We start from the raw sequence: 26,970 nt of genomic DNA on the forward strand, positions 1-26,970 counted from the left end.
AGTTTGTAATTTATATCCACATAATAAAACTCTAAGGACTACATTTACTCTTATTAAATAGATAATTTTACAATACAAATAATTAATTTGAATATATAGAAAAATATTTAAATCTGATTTGATTTGACTACAATATATGCTAAAATTACATCTCTCATAAAATCATATGATATCTAAGAATATATTCTAACTTTTAGCTGTAATAATGCTTTATGTCTTTCTAATGGAAACCACGTACAAGTGCAGTTGGAGATGCCCATCGTTCTATAAATTACAGTCCAATATTGCAGACCGTTCATGTGAAAATGCTATATAAATTATTGAGATTCTTATAAATTTTTGGGAGCATAGTACTTGCCCCCTCCCACCCTATTAGGGGCGTAAAAGCGGTTGTGATTATTGGTAAAATTGTTAACCGCAATCGCCTAAGATGGTGGTTATTGGATTTTAATAATCACAACTGCTCAACTTAAGCGATTAGTGATTATTTTATAATTAAACAGGCGGTTAGCGGTTATTCAAACTAATAACTGACAGTTTTATAATTTTTTAAAAGTGTTTTGGGCCTTTTTTGCCTATGTTTTGGGCTTATTTTATATAATTTTGGGTCAAAGTGTTCCAAAAAATAATAAATATGATGAAACCCTATCTCTAACTCATATTTAAAACAACGCCATAATACCAAAACGAGGTCGTTTTAATGTTATATATATATATAAGGGTAGGAGGTTATTAACCGCTTTTTATAATTGCCTACTAAAACGGTTATAAGCAGTTAGTGGTTGCGGCATGCTTATAACCGTTCGATTTATACACCCGTACATCCGCCCCAGCCGTAAACCAGTTTGTCGAACAGTACTCTGGACACAGGACACAAATTTGTCGTTAAAACCATATATATGTCACGGGTATAAAAAACCATATGATATATCTATGAAGATCTACCCATAAAAACTGCAGCCTTCGTCAATATTCTTCGACGACAAAGGTGAAAATTTTCATCCAAAAAATATTAAAAAGCAGATACACAAGTTTCATCAGATAATTTAAAATGAGGTATTACAGTTTACGTATATGCATGATTATCAAAACCCTACTAATTTGATCGGCTTTTTCTTCCCATCTTTTGCACGTTGGAGAGAGTCTCTTTCTAAAAAACATATATTATTATTTTTATTATATATTATTATATATTAAAAAATATATATATTATCGTTTGATCGGCTTGCATGCGTCCTCTTCAACCAGATCATACAACGTGTCTAATAAATATATATTATTATTTTTATTGTCTTTAAATATATATTATTTTGAGACATGACCAATACCCAATTGTACCTTACAATTAATCCTATTCCTATTGAGACATGACCAATACCCAAGGCCATGCAGGGGTGGAACCACCCCTGTATATCACAATGTTGGAAGGGAAAGGTTTATGGCAGCACCTGCGCGCTGTGTTCTAATTTTAAGCTTCATTTGCAAATCTTAATGAATAAACTATATATTAATTTTAAAATACTACACTTTCAAAACTTTATCTCCAAATATAGTTCTTAAATTACGTATCATCATCTTATAAAATTTATTATTATGAAAAATGTGTCATCATTCTTCAAGATGGTGATACAGGAAACCAACTTTTTTTTTTAAAAAAAATGGTAAGTATAACATTTCTCATATATATATATATATATATATATATATAAAGATTCGAAGGTGGTTTAGAAAAGAGATAAGGTGGAGACTGAAGACCAATGTTTTGGTCTTGTGAGTTTAAAGACAGCTTAATGTACATTACGGATGTTGTGAGTGCACTTGTGAGTGTTATGTCCCACATTGAGAATGTAATATCTCCCAATGAATGGTATTAGAACCATGGTTACCTTTCTCGGACGGGTGTTTGGACGCGTCGGTTAGAGTTCTGTCTCTATCTGCAACTCTTTATGTGAGACATTCTTGAAAATGTAAAAAGACTCACAAATGAGACGAAGTTTGGTCAATGTGAAGAGACTCATAAGTGAGGGGGAGATTGTTGTGAGTGTTGTGGCCCACATTGAAAATGTAAAAACTTCATAACCGCTTTATCTCCCAACAACAGAAAATCACGTTTTTAGTTTTTTATCATTTTTCTGTCTTTAATGTCAACAACAATCATATCTTTTTATTTTATTATTATTTTTATTTATTTTGTTTGTTATTTTTTTTAATAATTTTAATTAAATTTTGTTCAACTATTTTTTGCCTCCTATATGAACCAAAACCCTAACAACCCAGCAGGTAAGTCAGATAATACACTTAACACCCTGATGGTAGAAAGGTGAGAAAATAACGTGTCATGTGCGTACGTGTGGCGCGGGGGGGGGGGGGGGGGGGGGGGGGTGGGGGGTGGTGCGGTGTGGGGTATACGCTTTACAAATTGACGATTAAGTGAGAGTGATATACTTAGCACCTCAATATAACATTTTATAAACAAATGTTTTTGAAAATCATGCAGTGTGAATATTGCTGCTTAGCATAGAAAAAAGAATTTTTGAATGGGAATGGGGCTCAAACCTTTTGAAAAACTAATTAAGCCCATGATATTATACTTGTTGAACCATGAATTCACATGTCCACATATAAAATTGTGAAAATTTTACAGATGTTACCATAAAAGGCAGTCGAATACGCGTGTCTTAGCTAGAGCTCGCGTGATGACATGTCGTGTCGTAATATACCTCCTGTGGTACTGCATGCTTCTGCTTATTTTTCGTAATAATAATGATATTTACTAAGCATTAAAAAAATAATTAGAAGATTTTATATTCAGAGATCTTAATCTTAGCCTGTAGTGTGAGGTGCTAGCCCATGCATGTTGGAAATGGTTAGGGTTTGACAGAAGAGTAAAAAGATAAAATAAGAATATAAGGTTAATTAGTATTAGGAAAACGTACTGTTATAGGTAGAGATAGGATTATGATAGCTTTGGTTGTTGGTGCGTGGTTGATTGGGTTTGTATATCACAATATTATGTTGGTAGAGACAGGGTTAGGACCATTAAACAGAATACTGCTCTAACAAAACAAAATTTTAAAAATTGACTAAAAAAAAAAAAAAGAAAAAACCTTCTTCCCCTAAATCGTTACTCAAATCTAAAGATAAGAGAAACAGAAAATACTGCACTTTGCTGCTCATTGTTTTTCTGTTGATATTTTTTGCTCAATCCTTTTTTTCAATTCCCCTACAAATGCTGGGTATATATAGGATGGTAAATTTAATTAATAGAGTTTGTTCATATTGCAACTCAACATTGTTTCTATCCTTGGTTTCAGTTTTCCCTCATTTGTATACTTGCAAGAGTTGTACGGGAGAGGAGCAATGGGAAGGACTACTACTACAATGTCTCAACTGGAAATGAGATGGAGGGGATCAATTATATACATTGTATTACGTGAGCCAAGGTTGGTCATTTTTCATCGATCATGTAGGAATACTACATGCCATGAGGCTAAGGCCAACGTAGTTGCAATCTCTGGCTATCTGTTGTATTTTATTTACTAATCCTTATTAAATAAAATTCTACTTTAACACAAAATTCTAATCCCCTCTTAACTCAAACTATTTCATGGATCATACTTTTTTTTTTTTTTTTTTTTCTTTCTTTTTGTTGCATTATCTAACCGTGTACGTATTTCGTGTCGAAAATTACTTCTATGTGGTCTGTGCATAAAACAGGAGTTTTGTGCAAACCATTCATTGGTTGTCACATCAGCTAGAACACTCTAAAAAAAAATAAACACCTACACCTGGGCGGTGGGCGGAGGAGTCTGGGCATCGGCGGTGGTTTGATTCGATCGGCAGAGATTGATGGTAGCTAAATGGCTGTCTGGGGAATTAATCCTATACTTTGCAAACATGCATTTTTCTTGCAATTTTCTAAAATAGATGATGTGTCAACATCGCTGAGTGGTTTGCACAAAAGTTGACTTTTGTGCAACGACCACACAACAGCTGCTCTCTTTGGTGTTGCCCCATTTGAAATCTTGATTTATGTGACACCATGTACGTTTAAATGAAATTGACATAGTCTATTTCATTTTCCATATTTTTATTTTACAAATTTAAAATCATTGAAATTCAGCAGTAGCGTTGGCTAAGGAGGGATACTCTTCTTAGTACCGTTGAAGACTTTCCATATTGGTCCTAGACAAGATCATATTCTATATGGTATATGGTATATGGTGTAGCTGCGCCATTACAGGCGTACATGTGTGAAGATATTTCTATATATGCTAAAGTTACCGTTGAAGGCATTAATGCTACTATGGACGTGCGGACCTGCTACAAGAAAAGATATTTCCCTTTGTATTATGAACTTTCCTATACGATCTAGTGTTACCGTTGCATTGTCAAAGAGTTTCCTTTATGGAACACATTGTACCGTTGTAGTTAATGTTTTTCCTTTAATATTTTTCCTGAACCAATCTCTTCTACATAATTTTTGGTGAAGATCAATGTGTACTAGATTCTATTAATTCGTTTGCTTTATCACTTACATATATGAATCTTTCTGAAAACTAGTAACTGTTCAGAAAGATAAATGCTTATGATCATGTAAATTCTCTGCAATTTCCACAATTTGCTTAAGTTTATTGCCAGTCCAGCCCAAAAATGTTGTTATTTCCTGCCTTCCAAGGATCCCAGGAAGATCTAATAAGCTTTCCCCCAAGTAATCCAAATTAAATGTCATTACAATGATACGAAAGACATGTAAATACCCTGTCTGAAACTATATTGCTGAAAGACCTCCATGCTTAATTATCGGGGTACAAATTGGGAGATTGTGGTATCATTAATAGAAAAAATTTCTAGCGGTAACTCAGATTTATCTTCCTCTTCTTCATTTCTTTTGTAGAAAAAGCTGGCACTTTTGGAATTGTCAGAGCTGCAATTTCACTTTTTAGGATTCAAGAAACGTCCAATATGGATGGCCTATCAGCTGCATTTTCCAGAACGCACAAAAGAGCTATTTGCATGCATCTGATTAGTTTACATAATGAAAGTGTATCATCCAGAGATGGATCCATAAACTCCATGCCTTTGCCTGATTTCCACAGCTCATATGCCTGAGATAAATGAAACCATCATGTGTCAATCTTGATGATCATCAGCAAACTTCGATTCGCAATTACACAAAACACAAAAAAGGACAAAAGACAAAAGCATGATTAAACCAACTGACGTAATCGAGGAGGTTTAAATTTTCATTCGCACCATAACAACATGCATTCCTCTTCCCACTTATGATGTGTAGATGTAGAACTCCAAAGTTATAAACGTCATATTTGGTAGAATACAAACCTCGTTTAACAAATAGAGGAGGAACGTAACCACTGCATATATGCAATATTAATTATTTGCCTGGAATGTTTAAATTACGAAACTTCAATCTTTAAATTACTTAATATGTTCCAACAATTCGGCCTGTATTTGCTTCATGTTCATCTTTCATGAAAATTTTAGCCCTCATTTCGATGTCAAGTAAAATGTTGCAAGCTTTGAGGTCTCGATGAATGATTGTAAATCGTGAGTATTCTTGGAGATATAGAAGACCTTGAGTAATCCCTTCAATGATATCAACTCGTTTTCTCCAATCCAAAAGAGATTGTCTAGCAAGATCTGCATCAATAAGATCATCAAGAAAAAATTGTTACAAGTGTTCCTAAATATGATTCTTCAATTAATTTAAGTATAAGCAAATTAAAAAGATTCTAACCAAAGAGGTAGAAGTCCAAGCTTTTGTTAGGCATGTACTCATAGATCAGCATTTGTTCATTCCTTTGAATGCAAAATCCCGAAACTCTCACAAGATTAACATGTTGCTGTTTTGCTGCGGGTGTAACTTCATTCTTGAACTCCTCAAATCCCTGTGTGGAAGCTTTTGAAAGTTTTTTAACTGCTATTTCCTCTCCGTTTGCTAGTATACCCTGCAACATACACACTCGTAGTCAATACTCGTGGTAAGAAAATGTGCAGAAGAATTTTGTGGGGATCACATGGCTGGAGGATGAAGAAGCCAGTTAGAATATTTCTTCCTTGTTTTGTAACTAGCTGAATACAAGTTGGATGATTGGCTAAGTGGTTTATCTTGTCACCTGATTTAGGATTAGTTTTGTTATTACAGTTATCTTAGGGTTAGAATTCTTCCCATTTTTTAGTATATTTTTGTAGTGATAGTAATTATGGACTAGTTATACAAAGCCTAATTGTAATTAACCTTTGACTAATTTAAAAAAGTTAATTTACCTTGTAAACGGGACCATAACCACCCTCTCCTAGCTTATTTTCAAATGCAAATTTGTTTGTAGCCTCATCAATATAAATCAGCATAACTAAAGACTTTAAGATCAGGAACATTGCTATTGAACTTTCCAACAGCTGCTATGTTGTCTTTTTTGCTTTCTGCTTCTTTATCTGCTTCCACCGTCATATTTTAAAGCATCAAATTTTCTCTTGTTTTTTTTCTTTGTTAAATAAGCAGTAAATAATAAAAATCCTACCTAAAATACAAAAGGTACAAGAGAAATTTCTCTTCCTTAAATAACACATCACCGACACTAGGAGGAAGAAAATTGCAGCAGTACTTGTAACCAAAACGATCATTAACAACCTCCATTTTTGGTGCTTATTGTTGTCAATCCCGTGATGATCGAACCCCTTGAACTGAAGCTAAAATCATTATGCAAGAGATAGAAGCATGTCATAAAAATAATGCTACATTACAATATTGTCAAGTAGTTTTAATTGTCGAGCCCTCAAAGCTAGCAACATTTTACTTGACAACAAAATGAAGCCTAAGATATTATACTTTGGTATTGCAGATAAGTTGCTGTTTTTTTTCTTTTTTTCCTCACGGGAAATATTGATCTTATCTTATATATACTAAAAATAAAAGTCTTCTGATCGAAGAGATAAATCAGGGTAAACAGATATAGGAAAGGCAATAAACTATATTCTCCAGAACTAGTGAAGGGAGAATGAAGAAAAAAAAATATAATATAGAAATTATGAAAAATATTATAGATTCTAATTAAAGAGAGAGAATATATAATCCCTACCCGCAGCAAGAGAAAGCACCCAATTGTCATCGTTGGCGACATGCCAAACATAGTAACCGAGCATGCTCATCTCCTTGGCATATAAAACCTTATTTTGGACAACCTCAATATCATCAAAAGTAATCCAATTGGATCCAATTACGCAGTAATTTACTACGAAAGTAGCATTTGTAGGTTAAAGCAGGGCCATCATCAGTATCAGCATGAGTCTCTGGATCATGCAAAGCTGCAACCGCGCGCGCATAGTTTGCCGAAAATGGCGAGTGGTAGTGATAAGCCACAATACATTTAACCAATCCAAGTTCCTTTGCATTGAATCCACCGGCAAAGAATAAACAGAATTAGGAGATACAAGATCTGGTGAGTAATGGCATGTTCCATTCACAATTAATTAAAATGAGAAGAAAAAAAAAAACACTAATGGTAGATGAAGCATGCCAACTTAATGAAAATGTAAAGGAGAGAGATGCTAGAATGCAAATTAATAAGCATTTCTTGAGAGGTTCTAATAGAGCTTAGCGAAAATTAAAAATGTCCTTACAATGAAAAGAAAGACATGTAAATACCCTGTCTGCAACACGGATTTTTTTTTTTCCTCACCATCAAACTATATTTCAGAAAGGCCTCCATGCTTAATTAATTATCGGGGTATAAATTGGGAAATTGTTGCATCATTAACAGAAAAAAATTTCTAGCGGCAACTCAGATTTATTTTCCTCATCTTGGGTTCTTTTTGTAGAAAAAGCAGGCACTTTTGGAATTCTCAGAGTAGCAATTTCACATTTTAGCATTGAAGAAACCTCCAATATGGATGGCCTATCAACTGCATTTTCCTGAACGCACAAAAGAGCTATTTGCAGGCATCTTATTAGTTTACATGATGAATGTTTATCATCCAAAGATGGATCTGTTGAGGTTCAATAATGTTGTTCTCCTCACTTGGATGACTCTTAGAACATGCCTTACGGGGTATGATTTCGAGCACATCCAATCGGATTACAAAAACAAGGATACTGGCAGACAGTATCAAGGAAACAAAACAGCACAACTGATAATAAATTGGCTTTGCAACGCGTACACTAGTACTGATAATTGGCCTTATTTGATATGGATAATAGAAGCTACCTAGCTTCTAATTAAACACGTGCCACATCTTCATCGTTCCATGCTCGGGAAGCTGCGAGAATATATTAAAGAGTAAAAATGATTTAATACACGAACGTCCGTACATAGATTACAAGAAGTTAGGTTTATAGGATGGACAATGATGGATTGAAGAGTAGAAATTGAAAGAGAAATATATGCTAAATATAATACTAGCTAGTTAATAAATTACGTACCGTGGTTTGAAAGAGTCCAGGCAGTACTGTCGTCGCCGCCCACATGCCATGCAAAGTAACCAAGCAATCCCTTTTCCATGGCATATCTAGACTTATCAAAGATGCTATACTTACCATCATAACCAACCCAAGTCGTCCCGGCATAGCAATAGTGTGTGACATAGGAGGGATCGACCACTTCTACGCCACCATTGTCTATTATATCCTGAATTTGGGAATAAAGTATGGGGTCATCAGTCGCAGCTCCATTAGCCGCCGAGAATATTTCATGGTTTTCAGCCTTTTCCAAAAGCCAACTGCGGCCAAGAAATGGAAGGCCAAGGACTAAGTTCTTGGCCGGCACACCTACAGCGATCCAAGCACGTACGCCGGCGTCCACGCTAGTAATTTGATAGCTTGTTGGATTGTGCAATGGAGCAGGTGGTACAACAACATCGTGTGAGGAATCGGAGGCAGGGGTATTCAAGTCATAGGCCACTACGTTGATCCAGTCCAAGTAACCTACGACATCGTCAAAGGGATAATACTCTGGGGAGTAATAAACGGATGTGATTAGAAGCAGCTTGGCATTGCCAGTGCGCTAGCTCAGCTTCATTGTCCACTTCAGTTCGCCATTCTTGGAGGAGTGTGGCAAGGTTGGTCATCTGATCGCTGGCGGGATACTGCCAGTTGAGGCTAAGGCCATCGTAGTTGAATTCCCTGGCTACATCAATGGAGGACTTTATGAATGATGTACGGAGATTAGGTTGGGCAGCGATTGTGGCAAAGGTGGAAGGACTGGTGTCTCCATACTCTCCACCGATGGATAAAAGGGCTAATTAGTAGCAGAGCTGTTTCTCTTCATGGTTTGGGCGAAGGATTGAAGCTGAGTCTACCCGGTAGGAAAGGTGAGTTGGTAGGTGCCAGTGTTGACATCGGCAAAGGAAGCAAAAAGATGGGTGAAAAGCTTGAAATCTATGTTCTCTGGCCGCAAGTCACTCTTGCAGTACCAGTATCCGGCTTTCACAGGAGTGCTAGTCATCTTGATCTTGTTGAATGGGGGTAAGTACCTACGTATTTGAGAGAGAAGAAGAAATTGGGTGGAGTGAATTTTCTCCATTGCACCATCATGCTATTTATACTAATATTTTTATGCATGCATCATCGATATTGTTAGTTCTTGTGTTGGCTTAATTCAGTTCCAAGATGCAGATGCTACTGTTTATGAGCTCAAACACTGATATAAAATGCTCAGAATCCAATCTCCACCGTTCATAATGTAGATTCATGTGTTATGAACGTCCTTGCAAAATTTCAGCTCAATCGGACCACAAACGCCCATCGATCGGAGCTGTTGATCAAGACTGGACAGGCTGGGTCCGGACCGCAATTCCCCGGGTCCGGACCTCATTTCCAGAAACTCAAATTTTGCTCCACAAAGCCGTGTCCGGACAGCCCATTAACATGTTCGAACACCCCGTAAGTTTTAGGCCCAAAAACGTGATTTTAAGTGGGTTAGGTCTAGGGTTTTGTCGGGGGTATATATACATCATTATAGAAGAGAGAAGTACGAATTTTCACCCCCAGAGAGTTCGTCGGAGGCTGTGCTAAGAGAGATCATATGTGGTGAGCGTTAAATTGAATCTCTTAGAATTTTAGTTATTCCTTTGATAAATCTACGGTTGAGAAGTCTATCGGAAGGGTCCGGTAAAGAAGAATCACGTTGAAGAAGATTGTGAGTAAGGAGACGAGTTGTAGGCTTGTCGATCTTACAGAGCCAAGGTCTTGCAAAGGGTTATAAGTGTTCCTAGTGTCTGTAATCTCTGGATAATCTTTTGATAGTGATTTCCTAGGTTTAGCTGCCCCGGAGAGGTTTTACTTTTAGATCGGTTTCTAAAAGGTTTTCTCTTCGTAACCAAAATGTCTGTGTCTGCCTCTTTATTGCTTTATATATTTTGGGTGATTGAATTGTTTATTGCTTCATAATATTAATTCCGCATAAATTGTGGTAAACAAGTTTTTGGAGTCGGCATAGCGTTTTTCAGATATGTTAAATTTTTTTAAGTAATTCATGCATGATTCCCACGTTCAACTTAATTAATTTATTCTGCTCATCCATCTAGATGATTACTGAATATAATATATATTACTCCAACCACATGCACACCGGCCCAGAATTTGTTAGCTGGATCCGAATATCATACAAAGTCCCGGCCGGTTTGGATTAGGATCAGTTCAATTGAATGAGATAAGATCATTATCTAAGCTGCAGGGAGATACAAAATACCCAACTATATATATATATATATATATATTGGCCAACCTATTTTTAAAACATCTAATCTTAGATTCTTAATCCTAATTCACAACTAATAATCCCTATTAAATACAATTCTATTTATTGGCTCCTGTTTAATTTATATACTTCTTACTTCTTTCTCCTATATATGATTACTACGTACCATTTGAATTGTTAGTTATAATGAACCTTTAATTTGGACAATCCATCGCGTTCTCCTACAAACAGCTTGAGTTTTAGTCTACCATGTCTCTAGCAAATTCAAGGAAAGTGCTAATTGTACATTTAAAAGCAAATAGCCCAAAAGAGCATTTTTGGTTTTAACTTCATTCAATCAAACACATACGTACGTACATTAAGGACTACTACATGATGCAGTGTTTCAACAAGGAGAAGCTCACGGTGGATGATCCCCAGGACACCATGTAATGCCCCGACAAATTACCAACTTTTATGGGCATGACTTACAAAAAAACAAACGAACGTTTTTAAATAAAACACGTCCTTCAAATGATTTGCCATCTTCAAATCTAACCTCTTGTCCATTCACGTAGCCTTTATGTTATTCATGTTATTTTATGCTCATTTCAAGTTTAAAGATGTCTTGATAAGCTTATATACCTATTTCCTTAAAGAGAGAGACAAAAGATTTTCAAAATGCATTAAACAGACCCTTTGATTTCTTAAGCTTGCATGTTTTCATGATTTGTTGCGTTGCATGTGCCTATTAGGATCCTAGGATGAGGTTTACCACGCCATGGTTTATAGATAGAAGTCCATTTTGCATTTTGGTCTCTGGACGACAAGTTGTCCATTCTTTGGCCGAACGTTCGCCAGTGACCGTCATGTGTAAGATTAGGGTTTTTGATGACCTCTTAGCCTGTTGCTCCCAATTAGGAACTTATGCGTCACTCGAAGAGTTCTCTAGCTAGTACTGCATATAACGATGCATCATGTTTCGTTATAGTAGAAATTCACAATGTCGGAGGACTCGAGTGAGCGAACGAGATAAGTGATGCATCTTGAATTAGTGGGATGCAAAGAAAACAGTAACAAGAAAAAAATGGATAAATAATTCTAGATCTCGAATCTATTAAAGATTTAAGAATTCTTCGCAAAACGCTAGAGTTTATCTAGGGTTTGAAGGAAAAAGATGAAGAAACTCAACTCTGAGTATTTTTATTGATGAAAACTGAAATAATATCTAAAGCAACGCTATAGGGTCTATAAAACATGTATTTATATGCCTTCAAACCCTAAACCTAGAACAAATTCGAATTAAAATCGGTATGAATTTCCATGTGGCCGCCAGCCACCCCAATACAACTATGAAAATGGTCAAAATGGGGTGGTCAGCCACCCCATAAATTTAAACCCTAATAACAAAAATGGGGTGGCCTCTTAGGGTTTAAACCTCAATACAACTCTGAAAATAATTATAATAAAACGTTCACTACAAAAAAAACAAGGTTTAGTGACATGGTTATTTGGAGCATTTTTGGCTAAAAAAACGTCCCTATTGATTTCGCAACGCTTGATTAGGGGCACTTGGAACATGTCGGTTTTTATGGCGACTAGAATTTAAGATTGGGACGTTTTTTTACGAAAAAACACCTCGAAAAGGGGACGTTTGGAACAAAGCGCCCCCCTTTTTAAAAGGGGGCGCTTAGTTGTGAAAAACGCCCCCTTTTTTAAATGGGGGCGCTTCCTAGGCAAGCGCCCCCTTTTTTAAATGGGGCCACTTCCTAGGCAAGCGCCCCATTTTTAGAATAAGGGTGCTTCCTAGGCAAGTGCCCCCTTTTTAAAATAAGGGCGCTTCCTAGGCAAGCACCCCATTTTTTAAAAGGGGTCGCTTGCCTAGGAAGCGACCCCTTTTTAAATGGGAGCGCTTGCCTAAAAAAGGGGGCGCTTATCTAGGAAGCACCCTCATTCTAAAAAAGGGGCGCTCATGGGGCGCTTGCCTAAAAAAGGAGGCGCTTACCTAGGAAGCGCCCTCATTCTAAAAAGGGGGCGCTCAGGTGGGCAAGCGTCCCCTTTCATAAATGGGGGCGCTTACCTAGGAAGCACCCTCATTCTAAAAAGGGGGCGCTCAGGTGGGCAAGCGCCCCCTTTCATAAATGGGGGCGCTTGCCTAAAAAAGGGGGCGCTTACCTAGGAAGCACCCTCATTCTAAAAAGGGGGCGCTCAGGTGGGCAAGCGCCCCCTTTCATAAATGGGGGCGTTTGCCTAAAAAAGGGGGCGCTTACCTAGGAAGCACCCTCATTCTAAAAAGGGGGCGCTTTCATAAATGGGGGCGCTTGCCTAAAAAAGGGGGCGCTTACCTAGGAAGCGCCCTCATTCTAAAAAGGGGGCGCTCAGGTGGGCAAGCGTCCCCTTTCATAAATGGGGGCGCTTGCATGTAAAGGGCCCCTATTTCTATATGGAAGCACTTCCAATAATTAATATTTAAAGAAAATATTTTTCCCATACAATCCATATATATTTTTTATTTTCTTCTGATATACAATTGCGTATTTTCTCCATAAATATTGGATTAATCCATAAATATTTTCTCCATTCATCAATCTCATACAATCTTATACATATATATATCTCACAATACATATCTAATCCATATATACAATCTCATATCTCATAAGACAATTAAATCCAAAATGATGATATCATAAACACAAAGTGTACGTACCACATCTTAAAGAGTTAACAAAAATTATACCATACATATGAAATAAAATATCCAAAACGATATCGTAAACACAAAGTGTACCACCTCTTAAAAGAGTTCACAAAAATTGTTTATTACATATGAAATAAAATATATCAACGAGTTCGCTTAGCATTTGGCGTCAAATACGTACTCAACCTAACAGATCAAGTATACGTACGTCACTTAACGATTACCTGCAAATGATAAAACCAAAAAAAATATATATATTAAATTACAAACTTATATCTAACTATTTTGAAAGTTCAAACCTATATATAATTAGATTATATTACAATTAACTAAGATATGAAGATCTACACATACTTTGTGATGATCCACAATGGTCGCCTTCTGCATCAGCTGCATCCTCATCTTCATTTGTTAATTCATTCTCACCTATATATAAATAGATGCAAATGTATATTATGCAATCATATATATGTTCTTAAGTCAACAGTAATGAATTGTGTTTGAGCAGCTAATTCTCCTATAAAAGGATAAAAGATAAAAGAAGAACAGCATAAAATAATTTTTATTGTGTTTAAATTATATAAGCCAACATTAAAGGATAAAAGATAAAGGATGAAAGATAAGCCAACATTAGAATTTCAAATTTTATGTTGTTCTTCCTTTATCTTTTATCATTTATACAGCAATAAAATAATTTTTATTGTGTTTAAGTTATATAAGCCAACATTAAAGGATAAAAGATAAAGGATAAAATATAAGCCAACATTAGAATTTCAAATTTTATGTTGTTCTTCCTTTCTCTTTTATCATTTATTGTGTTTAAGTTATTTTTATATAACTTAATGTTTGAGCAGCTAATTCTCCTATATAACTAAAAATAATTTTGATGCGTCTGCTATCCAGACACCCTTAATTAAGTGCGCCTGGATAGCAAGCGCCATTAATTAGGGACGCCTGCCAGCTAGGCGCCCTTAATTAACGATGCCTGGCTGGCAAGCGCTCCCCTAATTAAGGTATATTCCGGACTCCAGAAGATCATCATGTTTCTTCCACAATGGTATATATACAACTTTTCCAAAGAACTTACATAAGACAACTAAAATTCAAAAAATGGCACCAATCTCGACGAGTAATTTTGGATAGTAAAGTGGACTATTCTGGCACTACCAATAAAGAGGAAAAACAAAGGAACATGATAATAAAGGATAAGGAAAAACAATAAATTTTTTTAAAAAAAAAAGAAAAGAAAAGAGGTATTCCGATCCACTTAATTCTGCAATAATAATTCAATACTAAATGTTAATATGAACGAACTGCACAGTGAAATCAAAACTGAATTAAATTTGAAAGAACACTCCAGGACAACCACGGAGATTCTTCAAAATTGTGATTGTTGCATTCAACAAACCAACTACACCCTAAAAGTAGAGAATCCCAAAAAATCTGACTATTAGAATCCCAAATCGACAACTTAAAGAGACAGCAGATACAAAGAAAAACAGAGACAGAGACAGAGAGAGACTCACTAGTACAGGAACATAGAGAGAGGCAGGCCGATTTCGACTGGAGAAGATGGCCGGTGGGTTGGCCAAACGTGTGAGTCACTGGGCGCCGAAGAGAGAGATAGGAAAATCGAGATTGAGAGAGGGGCGACTAGCGCCGTAGAGAGAGATATGGATCAATATATATTGAGGGAGAGGGGAGAGGCTAGGGATCTAATATATATATATATATATATATATATATATATATATATATCCTGATGCAGAGAGGGGGGACAGGCGGGCCGCGCGGGGAGAGGTTAGAGAAAATATATATTGAGGGAGAAATTAAGTCTTAGAGCGGGAGCTGAGGAATCAAAAGGAAAATTAAGTTCCCGCTCGCAAAAACAAAAAATATAAATATATTAAAATTAAAAAACACTTATAAATTTATTTATAAAAATAAAAAGTAAATACTAAAAATTAAAAAACATTTAAAAGAGACTTAAACTAAAAAATATATAAATGCAAAATCAGTTAATGTGGTTGTCTAGATTAAAAATTAAACTATGTGATATAAAAACAAAAATAATACTAATTCAGAAATTATCGGAATAGGCCACAATAATAATTTAATTCTTGTAGGCACCCTTAATTAAGGGCGCCTAGCTGGCAGGCGCCCCTAATTAAGGACGCCTAGATGGCAAGCGTCCTTAATTAGGGGCGCCTGCCAGCCATGTGCACTTAATTAAGGGCGCCTAGCTGGTAGGCGCCCCTAATTAAGGGCACCTAAATGGCAAGCGCCCCTAATTAAGGGTGCTTGGATAGCAGGCGTCCCGAAGTAAGAGCGCTTGCAAGCCAAGTGCCCTTAATTAGGGGCGTTTGCCAGCCAAACTCACTTAATTAAGGGCGCTTGCCAGCCAAGCGCACTTAATTAAGGGCGCTTGCAAGCCAGGCGCCCTTAATTAGGGGCACTTGCCAGCCAAGCGCACTTAATTAAGGGCGCTTGCCAGCCAGGCGCCCTTAATTAGGGGTGCCTGCCAGCTAGGCGCATTTAATTAAGTGCGCCTAGCTGGCAGGCGCCCCTAATTAAGGGCACGTGGATAGTAGGCATCCCGAATTAAGGGCACTTACCAGCCAAGCCCCCTTAATTAGGAGCGCTTGCCATCTAGGCGCACTTAATTAGGGGCGCCTAGCTGGCAGGCGCCCCTAATTAAGTGCGCCTGGATAGCAGGCGTCCCGAATTAAGGGCGCTTCCCAGCCAAGCGCCCTTAATTAGGGGCGTTTGCCAGCCAGGCGCACTTAATTAAGGGCGCCTAATTAACATTCGCCCCTAATTAAGGGCACCTGAATAGTAGGCGTCCCGAATTAAGGGCGCTTGCCAGCCAGGTGCCTTTAATTAGGAGCGCTTGCCAGCCTGGTGCACTTAATTAGGGGCGCCTAGCTGGCAGGCGCTCCTAACTAAGGGCGCCTAGATAGCAAGCGTCTTGAATTAAGGGCGCTTGCCAGCCAGCCAAGCACACTTAATTAACTAAATTGGGGCATATCCTATTGGAATGTCCCGAATTAAGGGGACGTTTTTTTGCGCAGGTGTTGCTAATTTTATTTTGTGTCGTTTACACAATAAAACGTCCCTATAAGGGGATGTTTTATTAAAACGCCTATATTCCAAGCGTTACTAAACCTTGTTTTTTTTGTAGTGGTTGCTAATAACAAAAACCATAAAAATACCACAATTTGGAAAAGAATTCATCATCCTCCGTATGTTTGGTTCAAGCCCTTAACTCCGTATGAATTTTACCCTCATTGGCCAAAAGCCACCCCATAAATTTTTCAAATTTTTGTTTTTTTAAGGTTTACTTTTTTTATTATTATTTTTAGGACACGTGGAATTTGAATGTGGTGACACATGACATTCCATTAGTTTGGGCTAACGGAACCAATCGGAGGTACTAAATTAGTCTTTTCCCGTAAGTCAAGTATCATTTCTATTCGACTTTAAAATTAACACAACCAGCCAAGATTGCCTCGATTATTTGCAAACCGCAAGCACCAAACACATCCCGGCCGCCAGGAAATGGCGATCAAACAAAAGCCACAAGTTGGCCTGCTTTCTTCCAGAGAGAAACAATTAACATGTAACATATTTTATTTTATAAATTTAAAATTTAAAATCAATCATGTGTGTCAGATTGGCTGAAGATGATTAACTAATTATAATACTCCAACCAACCACGTGCACATGCATACATGCATACAGCCAGAAAGTGGTGTACGTCATTGTTTCTTCTTTTGGTTAGATCCAAATATCTTAAAAAGACCCGATTTGGAAAGTTCGATTAATTGAATGAGGATAGATCGACCGGCCAATTAAATAAGCAGGCTAGGGAGACAAAAAATACAATAAAATTAGAAATAAAATATATACCCAACTACCGATAAAACTAATATATGATGGGTAAGTAGTAGGTAGTTGAGAGATTGAGATTCCTTTCAATTACTCAAAATTGGAGAATCTCATGTTACAAAATCATGGCCGTTTATTTGAAATCTAATGGTGTATAAAATGTCAACTGCTTTTGTATAACCGAGACATTAAATTTTGATTTGAAGTTGATTTTTATTTTACCGAGGTTTAAATGATTTTATAAACCATTGGATTTAAAATGAAGGGCCATGATTTCGTAATATGAAATTCTTTAATTTTGAGTAATTGAAGGAGGTCTTAATCCGTAGTTGAGAGAGAAGAAGAAATTGGCTCGCACCTTCATGCTATTTATACTAATATTTTTATGTGCATGTGGGCTATCTCGATCTAATTAACTCTCAAAAAGGCTTTATTTCATAGAAGAAATTCATTCATGATTCCCACATTTCTTAATTTATTAATTTGGATTAATCCATCAACTTAATTTATTTACTAATTCGGCTCATCCATCAAGATGATTGCAGAATATTAATTTATTTTTATGTAATTAATTAATGAATATTGACATGTGGATTCCGTCAAGTTTAATTAATTTTCTCATCAGGATGATGATTAACTAATTATAATATTACTCCAACCACATGCATATGCATACACCCAGAAATTAACTAATTAATTATAATATATATTAACTATTTTCAATTGAATGAGATAAGATCCACCGGGCAGTACTTAATTAATTTTAAAACATCTAATCTTAAGCCTCCTAATTCACAACTAATAATCCCTATTAAATACAATTCTACTTTGACTCGTTCTAATCTCCTCTTTTAACTCCCCATCCATATCACTATTTCATGGACCTTAATTTATTTTACCTACATATTCAAGTTTTAAGTAATTAATGAATGGATTCCATCAAGTGTTGCTGATATCAACATGACTAATTAATTGATTATATATAATACTCCAACCACATGCACATTTACATACTGCCACAAATAAATTTATTAAGTGTTACATCCAAATTATATCTATCATACAAAGTTCCGGTTTGGATCAGTTCAATTTATTATTATTATTATTATTATTTTGTAAGTTCAATTTATTAATTCATGCTCAGGAAATTAGATCCACCGCCCAATAATTAAGCTGCACAGAGAATCCTTTTAGTGGGGGTTCAAACCTCTACGTACGTACCGCTTGGATCCTCCAATTGAGTGGTTTTTTCGTTTTCTTCAAATTACACACTTTGTTAGGAAAGGGGAAGGGAGAATCATATTGATTTTTAAATTCATTTTTGAGCCATGCTCATGAAATTTGACGAGTAAGGTTGCATCTAGCAATTTCTTTTAGCTAAAATGAGGCTAGCAGCCATATGATGGGGCTACGTACTGTTTTGCCCATTGTTGCAACAAGGCTAGGCTAGCTAATGAAAATGGTCTTAATTAAATTGACAAAATCTATCATATGGGGTACTTCCTCTCTTTTCCAAGTGGAATAGATCGAGAAGATCTATTCCATACTCCTGTTTTTATTTTGATACATCTTTCTTCTTTCTTTTATTTTATTTATTTTTTGACATGTCCGCATAAGAGGGAGAGGGGGATTCAAACTACTGACCTCCGCTTTATTATTAGGCGTGGCCCCAGCCGATTGAATTACTTCTTGAAAACTATTTTGATACATCTAATAGTGTGCATGGTACCGTGATAATTTAATTAACATGGTATCAGAGCCGAGATCAAGTACTTCAAAAGTTATCTCTATCATTCACCTTCCTTTTTAATTAAATATTTCATACATGTCTTGACCATATTGTGTAGTGTAGACCCTCCAAAATTGAGGCCATTTGGTTCTTTTTTGATCATGTGTTTCTGGTATTTATTTTCTTAATTGAAATAACATATGAATTATATGCTTCAGTTCTTTAATTAAAGGTTTTTCTTTGGAATTCATTAAGGATGCAAGGAACTCCGGGCTCAATATTTTTTTATTCAGAAAAAAAATAATAAAAATAAAATTTTCTTGTTCGTTGGAAGTCCTATCTTTGAGTTAAGAATTTACTGTCAAATCATATCAAAAACTACAGGGACCAATTGTTTTTTATAGAATTGGATCATCTCCATTATTTCAAGCTATTGAAATGGAAATAAACCATTTTATTGTCAAGATTAGATTGAATGGTGTATATGTGTTACATACATCTTCCTATCAGCTTAAGGTTTCTATTTTGAAATACGTGATAATTTAATTAACATAGTATCAGAGCCGAGATCAAGTACTTCAAAAGCTATCTCCATCATTCACCTTCATTTTTAATTAAATATTTCATACATGTGTTGAGCTTTATTTATTAAGGGGTCGGGAGTGTCAACATGTTAATTTTATAATAATTAATATGTTGTCACATCATTTAAATTTTGAATGATGCATCCCTATCTACACTGTTAGCACTACTATCTACATTGTTCAAAATGGTTCATATTCATTTCTAGTGAAATTGATTTTTTGAAATCTCTTTTTTGCAGTTATTTAGAAAATTCACATTCGCTTAGACATTTCTTACTTTTTAACTAAAATCGATAAGCACAATACTAAAAAACCATATGCATCGGATTATGCATTTTAAATGCAAAATATATTTTTGTTGCATTTGTGAATAGTGCACCGTTACATATAGCTGCACTGTTCACATATCAATCTCATTAATATATTATTTCTCTCTCTCTCTCCATCTCTCTTTTCCCAAAATATTCTCCTATTGTTTCTCGCTCTCTTCACATCTCTTATTTCCTAAAATTTGAAAAATAGGATCTTTAAGAATAAAGAAATAATATTTAAATAATATAGATAAAAAAAATATAAATTAATTAATTAATTTAAAAAAGAAAAAAAAAAAAAGATAATAAGATGTATTATATTTTTTAAAACTCATTAACTAAACTAGATAAAGTGGCTTTTAATTAACCATGTTCCATAAAAATATGCATAAACTAATGTGGATTAATTGTCTTAGGAATCCATTCCATGAGTTAGCCCAACCAACATTGGGCAAGTGTTGAGTATGGAATTTTATAGCCTTGGATTGGGCCTCGATATTGCAATCCTAGATTAGCCTTTGTTAAAAAACAAAAATTAAAAATTGGTTGGAATTGTCATATTAGCATTGTAGGATAGTTGTGACATGAAAAATGTGTTGACGTGGATGACTTTTCACCTATCAATTGAGTGAGTGGGCACTATGAGAACTTTGTCTCCTATCTATCTTCGTATCCCCTTCTCCAAGTAGGAGAGGAAATATTGTTTTGCATCGACTACCCACATATAGAGAGAGACTTTTGTTCTTACCTAAGTGTGTTGTGGTAAGGAGTGAAATAGAGAAATAGAAGGCGTCGCACAGCTTCTTTCTTCTTCATAATGTTTAGGTTGGCTAAATTTGATGTTCAAAATATGTAGCGCAATTTGATTTGTATTCTTGACAAATTCTTGAAATTCTGGAAACTTTGAAGATAGTGAGGCTGCCTTGTCTGTGGTGCATGGGTATGGATGAGGAGTGTTGTGAGTCCCCAAAAAGCTCCTCCGGCCGCTATCTCATCTGAAGTGTGTACAGACAAGTAATGGCGCGGAGTCCCACTAGGAAGCTTGTCCGATAGTGCGTACGGACTAGAAGTTCTAAGAAGACCCACTGAGTTGCTCATCCATAGTAGATACAAATGAGGTATATTTTAGGAGACCCACAACCTCGTTTGCTAGATCTTACGTACGGACGCGCTGCTCTAAGAAAATGAAAGTCTATCATCCAGATGGATCCATAAACTCCGTGCCTTTGCCTGATTGGACGAACGTACATAACCACTGCATGTAATATTAATTATTGATTGTAGATATAACTATTAATTATTTGATTAGAATGATTAAATTACTAAACTTCAATGTTTAAATTACTTACTATGGGCGCGCCAACAATTTGGTTTGCATTTGCTTCACTTTTAATCATACCAAAATCACTTGGGTTCAATTGGGAATTCTTGATAAACTGAAACAAACTAACATATTTTCTTTTAAAATGTGAGAGGCACGTGCTATTTTTAATATGATTGATATAGAGAGTCCTTATACCATTGACTCTTTGTCTCCTATTAATATTCATCTTCTCTCAAACACGGAGACACAATTAGGTCCAAGATTTTTTCTCTCTTCATTGCTTTCAAGGATGTGGCACCATTACACTGTCCATATATGCACAACATTAATTGACAATGAGAGGATTATATCTCCTTTGTCCTCCTCCATATATTTTATATTTATTGGCTCCAGGTTTATAGTTCTTACTTCTCTCCAATGACTAGCTACTGCCATTAGAATTGTTAGTTGCAAATTAATTAAGAACCATTAATTTGGATAATCCATCTCTTTCAATATATTTTTTTTCTCTCTCTTTCTCTTTCTTAAGCGTAATATTGTTAAGTGTATATTAGGCATAAATTAAACACGCGTACACAAGTACTGACTGGTGATTGGCCTTATTTGTGGACAAAATAGATATAGAAGCTAGCTTCTAATTAAACACGCGCGTAGGACATCTGAAGATTTGCCTCATTTGTTCCATGCTAGGGAAGCTGCGACAATATATATATTAAGAGAGTAAAAATTAGCTTTCTTAATTAATTTGATGGATATATATATAGCGAATATAATAAAGTACGTAATTAATAAATTACCTTGGTTTGAAAGAGTCCAGGCATTGTCGTCGTTGGCCACATGTCATGCAAAGTAACCAAGCAATCCCTTTTCCATGCCATATCTAGACTTATCAAAGATGCTATACTTACCATCATAGCAATAGTGTGTGACGTAGGAGGGGTCGATCACTTCTACGGCACCGATGTTTGTTATAAAATCTTGGATTGTGCGATAAGAAACGGGGTTACCTGCATACAGCGGTCCATTAGCCGGCGATGATATTTCATGGTTATCAGCATTTTCCAGAACCAACCGAGGCCATTAAATGAAAGGCCGAGGACTAATTTGTTGGCCGGCACGCCTGCATCAATCCAAGCACGGACGCCGCTGTCCACTGTAATTAGTTGAGAGCTTGTTGGACCGTGCAATGGAGCAGGTGGCACAATAGAATTGGGTGAGGAAAGAGGGGTATACAAGTCATAGGCCATTACGTTGATCCAGTCCAAGCTATTTAAGATAGCCTGAATGGGATAATTAACAGACGGCGTATACTCCGAGGTGTAAAAGACAGCTACGGTTAGAAGCAGCTTGGCTTTGTCAGGGCTCTGAACAGCCTCTTCCTCCACGGCAGCTTGCCACTCCGTGAGGAGTGTGGCAAGGTTGGTCATCTGATCGGTCGTGTTGGGATACCGTCAGTGGAGGCTAAGGCCATCATAGTCAAATTCCCTGGCTACATCAATGGAGGAATCTATGAATGCTTTACGGAGATTAGGTTGGCTAGCGATTGTGGCCAAAATGGAAGAAGCACTCATAAAGGACAAGTGAAGTCTCGTGAGAGTTTTCCAGAAATGTTACCCACAAACATTATACTAAGTTCATGTTATTCAAAACCATGATACACCGAAGCAAATTAACATATTTCTTTTTAAAATGTGAGAGGCACATGTTTTATATATATATATATATATATATATATACCGTTAAGTACTCTTGTCTCCTATTAATATTCCTTTTCTTTCAAACACTGAGACACAGGGTCCAAAATTTTCTCTCTTCATTGCTTTCAAGGATGTGGCACCCATTACTGTCCATATATGCACAACATTAATTGACAATCTGAGGATTATATTTCCTTTGACGTCCTCCATATATTTTTTATTTATTGGCTCCTGGTTCATAGTTTTTTTTTTTGGAATAAAGCAGAATCCAGGTTCATAGTTATTACTTCTCGATCTCCTATGACTAGCTAGTGCAATTAGAATAGTTAGTTACAAATTAAATTAAGAACCATTAATTTGGATAATCCATCACTTTCAAAAAAAATTGTTTTCTCTTTCTTAAGCGTAATATTATTAAGTGTATATTAGCCATAAAAAAAGGTTCATATTAATTTATTGACGGTTTCAAGTTTCAAGTACTGAAATTGATTTTAATAAGGAAAAAAAAAATGTGATCGAATAATATTTTATTATAATAACAAAAAAAATAAAAATAAAAATAAAAACAGACGGAGCATACATCCGATCAGATTACAGAAAGAAATAAACAGTAAAAATTAATTAAGGATACCACCAATGCCAAACAGTATGCATGGAGGCCAGGAAGCAAAACAACACGTACAACTGATGATTGGCCTTACAACGCCGGTACACAAGTACTGATGATGATTGGCCTTATTTGTGGAAAATATAGATAGAGAAGCTAGCTTGTAATCAAACACGTACGTCGGAAATCGATCGATCTGATGATTGGCCTCATTAATTAATTTGTTCCATTCCATGCTTGGAAAGCTGTGAAAATATATATATTAAGAGTAAAAATTAGCTTTATATATATATAGGCTGCAGGATATATATGGAAGAGTAGAAATCCAAAGAGAAGTATATATATATATATATATATAGTAATAAAATTAATAATTACCTTGGTTTGAAAGAGCCCAGTCAGAGTCGTCGCCGTCCACATGCCATGCAAAGTAACCAAGCAATTTATTTTGCTTGAGATATGTAACCTTATCAGAGATGATATCCTTACCATCATAACCAATCCACGTTGTCCCAAAATACCAATACTGCGCGACATAGTTGTGATCGATCACTTCTACGCCACGTTCGGTTTTAATATGTTCCTGGATTTGTCGATAAAGTATGGGGTCACTTACTTCAGTCGCAGCTCCACTAGCATCTGAGAATATTTCGTGGTTATGAGCATTTTGCAGAAGCCAACTGCGGCCATGAAATGGAAGGCCGATGACTAATTTGTTGACCGGCACGCCTTTAGAGATCCAAAAATCAATGACTTGGGCCACGCTAAGAATTAGAGCAGAGGGTAATGGATTGAGAAATGGAGCAGGCGGTAAAATGGAATTGGGTGAGGTAACAGGGGTCTTCAAGTCATAGGCCACTACGTTGAACCAGTCCAAGGAATTTACGATATCCTCGATATCCTGAATGGGATAATCCTCTGGGTTGTCAGAGACGGCAGCGGTGAGAAGCAGCTCAGGCGCCTTATCGTTCAGGGCAGCTCGCCACTCTTTGAGGAGTGTGACAAGGTTGGTCGTTTGATCGGGATACAGCCAGTTCAGGCTAAGGCCATCGTAGTTGAAATCCCTGGCTACATCAATGGAGGAATCTATGAATGTTTTACGGTAATTAGAATTGCTAGCGATTGTGGCAAAAATGGAAGGGTCAGTGTCTCCACCGACGGATAAAATGGCTTTAACATCAGAGTTGATGCTCTTCACGGTTTTTGCGAAGGATTGAAACCGAGTCTCATACCCGGTAGGAAACCTGAGGCTGAAGGTGCCAGGGTCGACATCGGCAAAGGCAGCAAAAAGATGGGTGAAAAGGCTGGAATCTATGCTCTCCGGCTGCAAGTCACCCTTCCAGTACCAGTATCCGGCATTCACAGCAGTGCTGCTAGTCATCTTGATCTTGATGAATGATGGGAAAATAGGTATTTGAGAGAGAAGAAGAAATTGGCTCGCTCCAGTGATTTTTGTCCATTGCACTTTCATGCTATTTATACTAATATTTTTATGCAAAAAGGATTTTTTTAATAGAAGAAATCCATGCATGATTCCCACGTTTCTTAATTATTTATTAATTTGGATTCCATCAACTTAATTTGGATTTATTTATTAATTCAGCTCATCCATCAAGATGATTACTGAATATTAATTTATTTAATTAATTTTCTCATCAACATCATTAACTAATTATAATTTTACTCCAACCACGTGCACATATATGCATACACCTAGAAAATTAACTAATTATAATATATATCAACTATTTTCAATTGAATGAGATAAGATCGACCGGCGGGGCACTACTACTTAAGCTGCAGGCCTGCAGGGAGATAGAAAATACCTATTATATCTATCATACAAAGTCTCCCGGTTTGGATCACTTCATTTTTTTTAAATGCTCTTAAATTGACAGAATCTATCATATGGGGTACTTCCTCTCTTTTTCAAGTGGAATAGAGAAGATATATTTCATACTCTAGTTAGGGTTTAGACCTCTCCCACAACTCTCCCACAATACAAAAAAACCTATATTCTATTAAGTCATTCAATATACCGAAGATCATTAAGTCTACATACCTCTATATTAATTCCAATAAGTTTATACAGATTCCATTAAGTCATTGTATGAGTGGTACAAGTTAGGCCACTAACGCTTCCCTTAACAACGAGCCAATACATGAAGGCTCCAGTAGGAGGCATGTAATTCCATCAAAATTTTAAGTCACATAGCACTTTCTACACTGTTAAATATCGAAAAACAAAATATTGACAATAAAATGGTCTATACTAATTTATAGTGAAGTGATATTTTTGAAATCTATTTTCTAATTAAACACGTACGTGCGGCATCTTCATCGTTCCATACTCAGGAAGCTGTGACAATTTATTAAGAGTAAAAATGAATGAATACACGTACTAACTACATAGATTACAAGAAGAGTAGAGAAGTAGAAAGAGAAATATATATAGTAAATAAAATAAAGTAATACTATTAATTACCTTGGTGTGAAAGAGTCCAGGCAGTACTGTTGTCATCGTCCACATGCCATGCAAAGTAACCAAGCAATCCCTTTTCCATGGCATATCTAGACTTATCGAAGATGCTATACTTACCATCATAGCCACCCCATTTTGGCAAAGAATAAAAAAGCTAAATAGAGTGGATAATGTCCAACAAACATTTTTAGGTATCGTGATTTTAGGTGACATGGACTTTGTATAATGTATAGTATATACATGACGGTCCAAAAATGATCGATCAATAGTTGATTTTAGTTTTTATATGTATAAACTTGCATACAAACCAAGAAAAACAAGGAAGCCTTTTCCCCATCATATACGGCATTACGATTCTTTTACAAATTGATAGTTCCAGATTGTACGCAATTTGGATAGTTTTACAGAAAGAGTTACGAGTCTCACTTGTCTAACAAAAAATAATAATAATATTTTACCCGTTTTATACAGGATTAGTCCTACACAAAAGGGGTTGCAAGTTCCATTTGTCCCAAACATGTGGGTTAGATATCTCAAGTTGCACGAGACAAGTAAACTATGCAATTTTCCCTCTGTAATTATTAAGTAATTATTAATGGATATTGTCATGATGTTATTATTAATTTGGATTCCTTCAAGTTTTGCTGATCAAGATGATTAATATATTGTAATACTCCAACCACGTGCATATACAGCCAAAACGTGGTCCCGTACGTTGTGAATTTCGGCCTCTCACACACACACACACACACAAAAAAAAAAAAAAAAAACTATATTCCAATAATTAAGCCCATCTCTATATGCAACATGGCAATCAAAGATAAATAAGTCTATCTCTATATTGATTCCATTAAGTTTATACGGATTCAAATTAATTTGGCTCATTGTATAAGTCAGCTAGCTAGCCCACTAACGCTTCCATTAACAGCGATCCAATACTTGAAGACTCCAAT

At 36.0% G+C, this 26,970-nt stretch overlaps 1 long non-coding RNA gene and 2 pseudogenes across 1 annotated transcript; all 3 read right to left on the bottom strand.

Annotated features, from left to right (window-relative positions):
* The window catches only part of LOC132185567 (cysteine-rich receptor-like protein kinase 19), a 35,215-nt pseudogene extending 10,299 nt beyond the window's left edge, over positions 1 to 24,916 (bottom strand).
* On the bottom strand, positions 4,801 to 6,472 carry LOC148584309 (cysteine-rich receptor-like protein kinase 34; annotated as a pseudogene).
* LOC148584310 (uncharacterized) lies at positions 13,541 to 14,994 on the bottom strand. The gene is made up of 3 exons (XR_015912847.1): positions 14,922 to 14,994; positions 13,750 to 13,821; positions 13,541 to 13,619 (listed from the first exon to the last, which is right to left on the bottom strand). It is a non-coding gene; the product is annotated as an uncharacterized LOC148584310 (long non-coding RNA).
* Positions 24,917 to 26,970: the final 2,054 nt, after the last annotated feature.

Source organism: Corylus avellana, chromosome 7 (assembly GCF_965113065.1).
Source record: "Corylus avellana chromosome 7, dhCorAvel1.hap1.2, whole genome shotgun sequence".
NCBI lineage: Eukaryota > Viridiplantae > Streptophyta > Magnoliopsida > Fagales > Betulaceae > Corylus > Corylus avellana.